Here is an 11312-nt window from a genome sequence, read left to right as displayed (position 1 = left end):
ATATATATATATATATATATATATAATATTTTTTTCCTAAATCTTTATATGTTTTTTTTTTCTCACCTGTCTTCCTGGTTTCTCTTTCTCACTTCTCTCATACTAAAAACAAACCTCTGTTATTTTTTTTTCACTTTAACCTCTATATTCTCTCTTTCTCCCTTAAAAACACTACATCTTATAATACTTCTGTTCTCTCGTTGTCCTTTATTATAAATTGTGAACCCTTTTAGCAAACTTACTATTTATATTGTAGACAATAATTTAATACATCATTTCTGTTTATTGTGACAAAACTGTGGCTGCTTTAATAGGAGCTATTAGGATTAAAGGTGTATATTGTTTGCATTGGGTGCTATTAATAGTTGTCTTCCCCTTAAATGTGAGGTACTGGGAAAATTCACGGACACTATAAGACTACAGGGTAGAAACAACTGCCCAGAGTCATACTTCTATGTGGGGAAAAAAACACAAACAACATGAAAATCAAGAGATCAAAGTGCCTCAAAAAAAACAGCAACTTCCAACAATGGAATCTATTGATGACAGATTAGAAGAAATATCAGAAAGGAATTTAGAAGATACATAATTTGGCTGAACTTTGAAATTAAGTATTATACAGTAGAGGAAATACAATAAGTAAAATATCACATCAATATAGAGGCAGAGATTATGGAAGACATCAAACAAAAATCTTCAAATGAAGACAACAATAAACCAAATTAAAATTTCAATGAAAAATATCATTATCAGACTGGACCACTTAGAGGAAAAAAAAAAAACAAAACTACAGGCAATGAAGACAAAATAGATACTCTTGAATATGAAATCAACCACACCGAGGAGATGGTAAAAAATTATGAACAGAAATTCTAAGAAATATGAGATAACATGAAAAGACCAAAATAGATGAAGTCTTGAAGATACAAACCAAAGTAATACATAGCCTTTAAAAAAATAATAATATCAGAAAATTTTCCAAATCTAAAGAATTAAATGGAAAATCAACTACAAGAGCCTTACAAGATCCCAGATGAACAAAATTACAGCAAAACCTCACCAAGACACATTATACTAAGAGTGAATAACCAACAGATCAAGAGTAGAATTTTAAAGGCTGCAAGAAAAAAAATTACATATAGGGGTAAACCAATTTAGATTTCAGCTGATTTCTCAACCCCAAACCTCAGTGCCAGGAGGTCCTGGAATAACATATATCAGGCTCTAAAAGAAAGTGAATTCCAACCAAAATCTTTATATATAGCAAAATTAAGCTTCAGATTTAAAGAGGCATGCTCTGAGAATCTGCCATATTTGGAGAAAGACAGAGATAAAATTCCAAAAGAGTGCAGATTGGGAGGAGGCATCTGGAGAGGTTGGTGACATTCAGTCAACAGAAAGCAGCCTTTTCAGGTGATTCCACTCTTGCTTAGGAGTCTTGTCTCAATAAGAAGTGAATTCTGTACAAAATTAGTAAATAAGAGATGAGAAAGGCAGAGGCAGAGAAGGGGAGGCATTAGGTAGAAAAGTGAGATGCAGAGAGCAATGGGTGGGCAAGCCTGTCTTTATAGTTTCCCTCATCGTTATACAAAATACATGTATAAAGATGTGAGAAAAAAATAATATAGTTACCCTAGATTAGGTAGGGAGAAGTAATGGGAGGGCAGGGGAGGGTTTGGGGAGATAGGAAGGACAGTAGAATGAATCAGACATTATTATTACTGTGTGTATATATGTGCTTGCATGATCAATGTGATTCTGCAACCAGTATACTCAGAAAAATTAGAAATTATATCCCATCTAATTCAAATATTTGATATGTCAATGTCATTGTACTGTCATGTGTAACTAATTAAAATGAATAAAAAGACATATAACTAATAAATATGCAAAAAAAAATTGCTTATACCAGACTCAGCTCAACAGCCTGGTTGGGAAAAGGTTCAGCTTCAATCTCACTACAGTCATTAATTGGAAAGCCCCTTGGGAAAAATGTGCTGTGAAAAAACTAGAAAATTTAGGATCAGACAACTATAGCATCACTAGTTCATTCTTTGCCCAGGATAATAATTCTTCATGATTTAGAGCTTAGTTTAAGTGCCTGCTCACAAAACTATACTGTTTTACCTTGGAAGATTATAAATTAGGAGAAATTCTTAGAACTTATTTATCTTTGACAGCATGAATCTTTCTTTCAGTTTAGACTTGCCCATTCATTATTAGAAGGAATAAATTATTTTATTTGAGAAATAAATTATGTACTCTGGTGATATGTACAATGTGTATATTTTTATAATTGGAGTCTATACCTTAATGCATGAAGCTGTTGTGAGAATGACTTATGCTGAATAATTTTTGGTATTTAGAATCTCACCTATATGAAGTCTGTGTTCATGGTCTTTTTAACACCTACATTTGAGTCTATAAAAATCATTGAGATACCATTATTGCATAATTTAGTGCTCTAAATTATCATTTACCAGTGCTTTTTAGAATTTGACATTCTATTTTGAAATCTACATCATGCCAAGAACTTTGGAAAATTAATTCACTCCTGATAATTTTATTAACATTTTTTTCTTAATTTCAGTCTGTATAGAAGCTGCCATGTTTGGACTGAAGTTACTTAGTCAAATTATAGCTACATTTAAGAATTTTGTCTGTAGAAATGAATGTGAAAAGTACTTGTGTCAATTCAATTTGAAGTGAAAGGAGACATTGGCAACCTGCCTTTGGCTGATCTCTGATCCTTGTTTGTTAGTGGACTCTCTAGTTATTTAGGGCATGGCCTTCAGCTACTAGACTGTTTATGAATTTGAATAAATTGTAAATGCCCTGGGTACAAATTAATAATTTCTTTGATTTTGTGATGAATTAAGAATATTGGCAGTCATGTAATTTTTGAAAAGCATTTAGTAATTAAAATTTTTAAAAAAGTCTGAATTTTTAATAGAAAACATCCTTTATTTAGTACAATTTGTGTTCTTACTATTAACATATATTAATATATAATAGTTAAACATTGAAAAGAGGAAATACCTTAAGCACACTACTCAATGGCTCAGGTTTTTCTTTTCTTTTCTGTAAAAAATGGCATAATAATAATGCCTACCTCAGGATTGCTGTAGGATAACCTGTTAAAAATGTGTAAAAATGTGTAAATCTTTGGACTTAACGTAATACCCGGGTCATAGAAAGAGCACCATAACTTTTCTTTCTTTCTTTCTTTCTCTTTTCTTTCTTTCTTTTTTTTTTTTAATTACAGGAGATCCCTATTATTCAGTTTCCTTTCCATAATTTTAGTTACTAGGTGAGCTGCAGTTCTAAGTTGTTGCATGAAAAAATCCAGAAATAAATAATTCATGAGTTTTAAACATGTGCTATTCTGAATATAGTGATGAAATATTGATCCTCCCCATTGAGGAAGAATCTGCTGGCCACTCCGAAGATGCTCAAGATGCCCCGCTCCACTGGGGAGAGCTCCAGCAGACTGTCGCTGCACGCTGCCAATGCAAAGTCTGGGAGCACCTGGGGGTGGTGGAAGCCAATGTCCACTTTGTAGTACAGCCTTTGCGGCTGCTTGATGCCCCGCTGGCAATCGCCGGCGCCTTTCTGGATGGCAGCCTCTATGTGCTGTGAGGCTACCAGCAAGGGGCCCCAGGCTCTCCCAGCGGTGCTCCAGCTTGGCCTCCTGCTGGCCATTGGGTGAGGTGGTTGCGGAGTCGCCACCTCGGCCCGCCCAGGGCTCCAGCAGGGCCAGCAGGACTGCTAGGAGCAGAGCCATCCTGGGCTCGCCATCCCTGACAGAGGGCCATGTGTCCCTCCAGGCCCATGCCCCCCCCGGAAGCCCGGCCGAGCTGCGCCAGAGGCGGCCTGCAGAAGCACATGGTCTCAGCCCAGAGGAGCCGCAGAGAAAGGAGCAGTGGTGAGCGGGGGCGGCTACTGGGGATGCAGTGGACACGAGGCTGCAACTGGGATTCTACCAGGTGGTGCGCGCCTCCCTGCACGCTAGTTATGCAGGTTTTAAAGGTAGTATCCAAATTTCTCACCGTGCTTCTCAAATGACATTGTTCTTATTACAGAAAATTCTTGGTTTGATTCTTGGTATGAAACTGGAAGTGAAGAGCACATCTTCTCTTTGCTTCCTTTTCTCACCTTACATATTAATCCTGAACGTAAAACCCATCCTGTGGACAACCCTTCAAAGATGCTGTCTGTCATTCAAGACCCTGTTTTAGCAGACAGAGAAGGAACTGGTGATCCAGATCTTCTTTCTTGTTATTCTGAGAAAAGAATGGTGCTGACAATGCCTGCTGAAGGGTGGGTCCTCCACTCATTGTCTAGGTCAGAGACTGAGGTGCACAGCAGCAGTGACAGATATTTTTCCCTCTATATCCTCCAAGTCTGTCTCATTTTACATGATAAAGCTATGTAATGATTCTGCAAGTGTGTGTGTGTGTGTGAACACAGAGGTGCATATGTGTATCAGACAGCCAGTATGCCCATTTTATTTCATTTTGAACTTTGATAATTAGACTTGATTATATCAATTTGATGATTAAATAATTAGATTATTATATTTTTATATATTATAACCTATTACAGGTTGAAAGGCTTTAGTTCTTGTCCATGTATCAAGTAAAATCTTGATATTAATTTTTAGACTAAGATTTTGTGTGTGTGTGTGCTGGGGATTGAACACAAGGCCTTGTGCATGCAAGGCAAGAACTCTACTAACTGAGCTATATCCCCAGCTAGAGAAAGATTTGTAACAAAAATAAAATATCTTATATCAGAGAAATGGACATACATGTTTTTTCTCCAAATGGGTAGTTTCAGTTGGAGAATAAAAGCTGAATCTTGTTTCATACATACCTATCCTTCTCTTAACATTTTCAAGTAAAAACATTTATGGAAGTAGGATTCAGGTTCAGAATATATCTCTTTTGTCTCACGGGGTTTTTTTTTGCTCTACTTTCTTTTAAGCTGCCCTCTTAGAAGTTTCTGCTGATATTGAGCATTATTTACTATGGCAAAAGATATATTGAAGAGAGAGAGAGACCATTTAGACCATATGTCCAGAGTATGAACATGTGAGTGTAGGGTAACCAGATCACTTAGTTTGCCTTAGATTGTCCCTGTTTCGGTGGTTAATATGATTTTTAGTCCCTGGGAAAATCAAGGTGGTTGGCCACCCTTCTTGTTTACAATTCCTGGGGTTATATAACTTGCTCTGTTGTATTTGTCTTTTCATTACTACATTCAGAGTTTTTATATTTCCAAGGAACTATGGAAAGTTCAATGCTAAGTGAGGCTGAAATATTTTGTGAACAGAACTAAATTTATTTTGAAGGTACTTTCCTCAGTAATGTAGCACTATCTCTATAGCAGAACTTACTACATATTCCACTTATATAACATTATTAAAATTGGAAGATGACAGGTTGTTGGGGGTTAGTGAGGTAGGGGAGGGCCAAAGGTGAGTGGATTAGAGAAGAACAGCCCAATGGATCTTTGGGCCATGGAAATACTCTGCCTTGACTGTTTCACAGCAGCATTCTGGTCAGGTGTCCAGTTGTGATTTTTCAGACTGTTACCATTTCAGGAAATTTTCTAAAGGGGATGCATCATATGTAGATTATTATTTCTTTAAGATACCTATGAATCTGTAGTTATTGCAAGAGCTTAGATACAGGGAATGGGAAGAGAAATGTGAAAGATGCTAACAGTATTAGAAAAGGTTTTATTTCCAGGTTAGGTGGGTGGCTTAGTGGCAAAATAGCTTGCCTAATATGTGTGGGGCACTGGGTTTGATCCTTAGCATGACATACATAAATAAGCAATAAAATAAAAACATTCTGTCCATCTACATCTACAAAAAAAATAAGAAAAATGTTTTATTCTCAAAGTTTGGATGGTTTCCAGAAGGAAACTCCTCCAGAAACTCTTTGTAGCTGTTACTGGTCAGGCAGTGTATTAAGAGCTTTGAGACCATAGATACTTATTGTGGTGACAGCACAGCTACTGCTTAATTTCTGTTTGATGCTGGACACACCATGTTCAGCATATTAGTACTATGTCAAAATGTAGAGGCTTCTGAGTATTTTTTAGAGATGTGATGTGCTTTCTCAGGGCCCCAAAGAGCACTGAAGTGAAAAGGAAACTGTGGTCTGTACAGCCTGATGGTACAGAGCCTGGCCTCAGACAACATACCAGGTTCATGCCTTAGCTCTACCTCCTCTTGGTTGTATAATCTTTGGCAAATCATTTATTATTTTAGCATTAGTTCTTAAATGTAGCATGAGAACAGAGAAGTCAGTTGTATCTCTATCATAAGGGTGGTGTGAAGAATAATTGAGACAATTAATGTATTTTATGAGTGCTCTGCAAATTCCAACTTTTCTTCAGTTATTATTGGAAGCAGGTATAGTAGTGGTGCAGGAAAAGCAAGAGACACATTTATTCTTTCTTTTCAACAACTATGATTTGTAGAAAGTCTCTTAACCTTCCATAACTTTGTTTTCTTCTGTGGAATCTCATCATGTCTTATTAGATGACAGGTCAACAAGCTTCTTGGTTCCAAATGCCTGGATCCTGAAGTGAACTTCCTAGAAGCAATAAAGCCATGACTGAAAGCACAGGCTATAGTCTCACAGGCTTCAATTTGTATCCTGCCTCTGCCTCAGTTCCAAAGCACATGCATCTCACTGATGATCCATATCTTGAATCCTCTGCTTTTCTATAAGACTGTAATTTTTTTTTCCAGAACAGCACTGTAAATCAACCTACCCCAGGTGCAAAACAAAATTACTACTACAGTACTAATACCTCTAATATTTCTACTCATTTTCTATTCAAACTACTGCCAAATAGGCAAATTTACCAGTGCCACCACCCTCTTTCTGTCTTGTGTTTCTCCACTTAAAGTTTTTTTGGACAGCATTTACTGATTCTTTACATCTTGGCTTTGGTTCTTTTCCAGCTCTATGGTTAGATTTGGGTAAGTGGAAAGGACCATAGAGCCTGAAAATCCTAGCTGTTTGCTGTTTTGTTTTTTTTGTGAAACATGTTTGCTGACCCTCATCTAAGAAAATTATGACAGACACATCCCTCAGTTTCCTGGCTTGCTTTCGACCTGAGGATTTGTGGCCTGTGTTTTCCTCCTCCATTTTCTGGCTGAGTTGTATTAAATTGTTTCTAGGTGAGATGATTCTAGGTGTGGTAACACTCCAGAATTATACAGCAGTGAGCATGTGGACAGGCCAGGTGGAGTGGAGCAGAAGTAGGGCAAGGCAGGATTCTCCACAGCCATGCCTCAGCTGCTGTCCTGGTCCTGGGCTAACTGTTTTTAGTTGTTTTTATTATTATTATTATTATATAAAAAAATAAATTCATGTTTTGTAACACTTTTAAAATCATTGGTTGTTGTTGCCTGTGGCTGGATAAAACACAACTATAATATATAGTCTTATTATTAAAATTGTGAAAAAAGTTTTTTGACTTCTCTATGCTTCAGATTTTCTCCTTCTCATTTTAATAATAATGATGATTAAAATAGGTAATCAATATAAAGCTTTGTCTCAGTTTTTTTGTGAAGTAAGAAAGTAATTGGGAGTTATTATTTTTATTTTCTAATAAGTCTATACATTAATTTAAATTACTTTGAGTGTATGTCTACATAGGCATATATTCACCAAATCAAATACCTTTATTTAGAAATGTTCTGACAACCAGAAAATTTATTTCAGTTGCAAACAAAAAATATTTCCACTGTAGATGTAGTTAATTTGATCATCTGTGTGGAAATAAGTGTTTTTTATTTGAGTTGAGCTACAAATATGTTTGCTGAATGTTTTCAGAAACATACACATCTATCTTTTTAGAATATTGTCTCAAGGAAGCATCCAATGTCGTTTATGCTGTTAGGTAATGTTTACAGTTTATAAAAGAAAACAATACCAAAAATTTTTCTGTTTAAAAAATAAATAATAATAATAATAATAATAATAATAAAAACATTGATGGATACTAATTTTGGCAGGATCTGAGATCTAAACATAACATTGTTTCAGATATTCATTCCATGGTACTTAATCAATAAAACTTGTTAATGGCAATGCCATGTAACTACGACTGTTTCAAACTACAAAATTCAAGAGATGTGTTCCTTTTCATTCCTTTGATAAAGAATTCATAATTACTGCTTTTGAGTGGGAGGACCTCAATACAAAAGTAGCCATATATTTTTCCTGAGTTGTCTTACATCAGAGATTTGAAAAATTTTATAATTATTTTAATACAAGTATATCTAAAGTGTTAGCTATAAAGAAATTCTTTTACAATATTCAAATGATCTGTTTATAGCCAACCCCAACTACGAATACAGATATTCAAATAATTTATTGCTGCATTAAACCACCTCACCTCATGCAGACATGAGGTGTCCACTAAAATGACTTAGTTTTCTAACCAAGTCACCTATCTGGGATTCTATATTAGCCAATGAAACTTAATTATAATGTCATATTAAAAGCAGGATGTCTCGAGCCTTATAAAAGTCAGGAAACAGAGATAGGTACATGGGTTCTTGGAAATATTAGTGTTATGATTTAGATATTAGTTTTCCCCCAGAAGCTCATGTCTGAGACAATGCAAGAGGGTTTAGATGTGAAATGATAAGTTTTTGAGAGTGTTATCTATTCTGTGAATTAATCTTCTGATAAGGATTGAGTGGTAACTAGAGGCAAATACGGTATAGCAAAAGGAGAAGTGTCCATGGGGTCAGGCCTTTGGGGTTTATATTTTTTCTCTAATAAAAAACCCACTCTCTGTTTCCTGCTAACATCTTTTTCCCCTACACTCTCCTGCCATTGTGTTTTATTCTCATTCCAGACCCTGAAGAATGAAGTTAGCCATGTCTGCACTGAGACCTCTGAAACTTTGAGACCCCAAATAAACTCTTTCTGCTCTAAAATTTTTCTTGTACTTAATTTTGGACACAGCCATAAAAAAGCTAAACAAAACAGTAAGATGCTTCCATATTTGGGTACTTAATTTTAGATTAATAGGTAAGCTATGTGAGGCCTTACAGAGTTCAAATCAAATGTTGATTCTGCACAAAAATTTCAAGATGCCTTTGAAAAGTTAAAACAGCCTTATGACAGGACCTGCCATAGGCTTGTCTGACACATATAAAGTGTTAAGGCTATATACAAATGAGAAACAATGTATAGTCCTTGAAGATCTCTTAAAAACATTAAAGACATAGTGTGATCAGTAACCTATGTGTCAGAAGACCTTGACCATATAGTGAAGAAGGGTCTTCCTTCATTTGAGGTATAATTGTCAATTTTTTTAATACCACAAAATATTTAGAAACCCACTCTCAATTACTTTTTTTGGGGAAAATACATCTTAACAGAATACAGCAGAAACGATGAATTTTTAAAAAATCACATAGAAGGAAACATTCAAATGACACATAAACTTATGAACATGAGTACAAAACAATACTATTCAAGGAACTAAAATTTAAGCCAACAGAGACTATTGTACACTTACCAGAAAGGAAAAAAAAGAAGAAAACACACAGAAAAGATTAATGGTAACAAACATGTTAAGTGATTGGAATTGCCCTGCCTGTTCTGGCAAGGTAAAAGGTGATGGCACTTTGGAAATGGGGTGGTACTCTCTACTAAGGCATATACTATGGATCATTAATTCTAATCCAACATAGAACTGAAGTGGAAAAGTATTCTATGGAAATGTTCTAACTGGCCTCCACCACTGCTTCCTTCACCACTCAGAACTATTCCTCCAGCATCCACCACACTCTTCTGTTCAGGATTCTTCAACCTGGACACTGAGACCTAGTTTTCAAACAAGTCTAAACACCAATTTAGCACAGAGAAAATCATGAGGTAGTGCTCTTTTAATGCCAAGAAACTGAAGAATAAGAAGAAAATGAGGAATAAAACAAGCTGAAAAGACCAAAATAAAGAATGAGAAGGGGGATGAAGAGAAAAAATTATCTGATGAGGATGTAGAGGGGAATAAATAGGATACAGAAGATGAGGAATAAATAATGTGAAACCCAATTGGCAAAAATCAGAAACTGTGGTGACAGCAGTAGAACCCTTCCAGTGGGTTTGGGAAGGGCTTCCCCTTGGTTAGTGAGAGTGGGTAAAAACTAGTGTGTGAACACTTTACCTGCTTGTAGCTTGAAGAGCTGCCCCAGAGATGCCACTTTTGAAAATTCAGTCTTTTTATTTCCACCTATCTAGATGCTGACCTGCTTACTCTATCATTGTTACACCAGCTGGCCTTTTCCATTTGAGCTTCACCCTGGTTTCCAATTTTCCTTCTCCTCTTCCTTGCTCTTTTTCTGCATCCTACCCCTAATTCTATGGTATCCTCCCTTAGCAGGCCCCAGTATTATGTCCTGCCTCAGCCCCCTTCTTCTACATATCAGGATTTTCCTCAATTCTATTCTATCACAGAACAGTGCGCTGAGGTGAGGTCGGGGTTTAAAAGAACCAAACAGATACCCCCTTTTTATATTGAGTAAAGAGGGAGTAACACTTCTTTTTTTTATTATTTGCATTATTGAAAGAAATAAATAGCATTATATAGAAAACAAAACGAGCAATTACCGTTGGGGATTATGGAGAAATATTAAAAGGAAGAAAGCATGAAGTGATTTTTCAGGACATTATTAATGTTCAATTTCTTAATGTAGGGAATAATACATGGTTTGTTTACTTTGTGGTAATTCAAGGATCTCTATCATTTTGATGTTTGCCTCTTCTTACTGTGCTCAAGAAGATCAGGTTTATTATGTAAAATGTTGTAGGGAAGAGTAAAATGAGGGATTTAAAGTAACACTAGGAGACATATTAAAGTAATGGATATGATGATTTTGTTAATTTTGGGGTTGGTTTCACGGGTTTGTACATATAGAATAAGATAAAAAATATACACCTAAGATAAATACAGGTAAATGTGTGCCAATTAAACCTCCATAAGGCTATAAAAAAGTGGGATGCATATAAAGTCAAGGTAAAAAAAAAAAACATAAATTAGTAAGCCATAAAATGACTAAGAATTTGTTGCAAATTATCCATTTTAATAGTTGGAAAAGTACATTTTATGAAAATAAGAGGAAAGAAAATCTAAGCAAAAGAGCAAAATTAGAAGCTATTGAAAATTAACATACCACAGATGAAATTATCAATGTCAATGTTGGTGCTTTTAAAAAGCTAATAAGGGGGCTGGGGATGTGGCTCAAGATGTAGCGCACTCGCCTGGCATGT

General features: G+C 35.7%; 1 pseudogene; it reads right to left on the bottom strand.

The window, feature by feature from the left end:
* Window positions 1–3369: 3369 nt before the first annotated feature.
* On the bottom strand, window positions 3370–3784 carry LOC107161139 (annotated as a pseudogene).
* Window positions 3785–11312: the final 7528 nt, after the last annotated feature.

Source organism: Marmota marmota, unplaced genomic scaffold (genome assembly GCF_001458135.2).
Source record: "Marmota marmota marmota unplaced genomic scaffold, marMar, whole genome shotgun sequence".
NCBI lineage: Eukaryota > Metazoa > Chordata > Mammalia > Rodentia > Sciuridae > Marmota > Marmota marmota.
The sequence above is the reverse complement of the archived record's forward strand: the minus strand, read 5'-3'. Positions and strand labels throughout refer to the sequence as shown.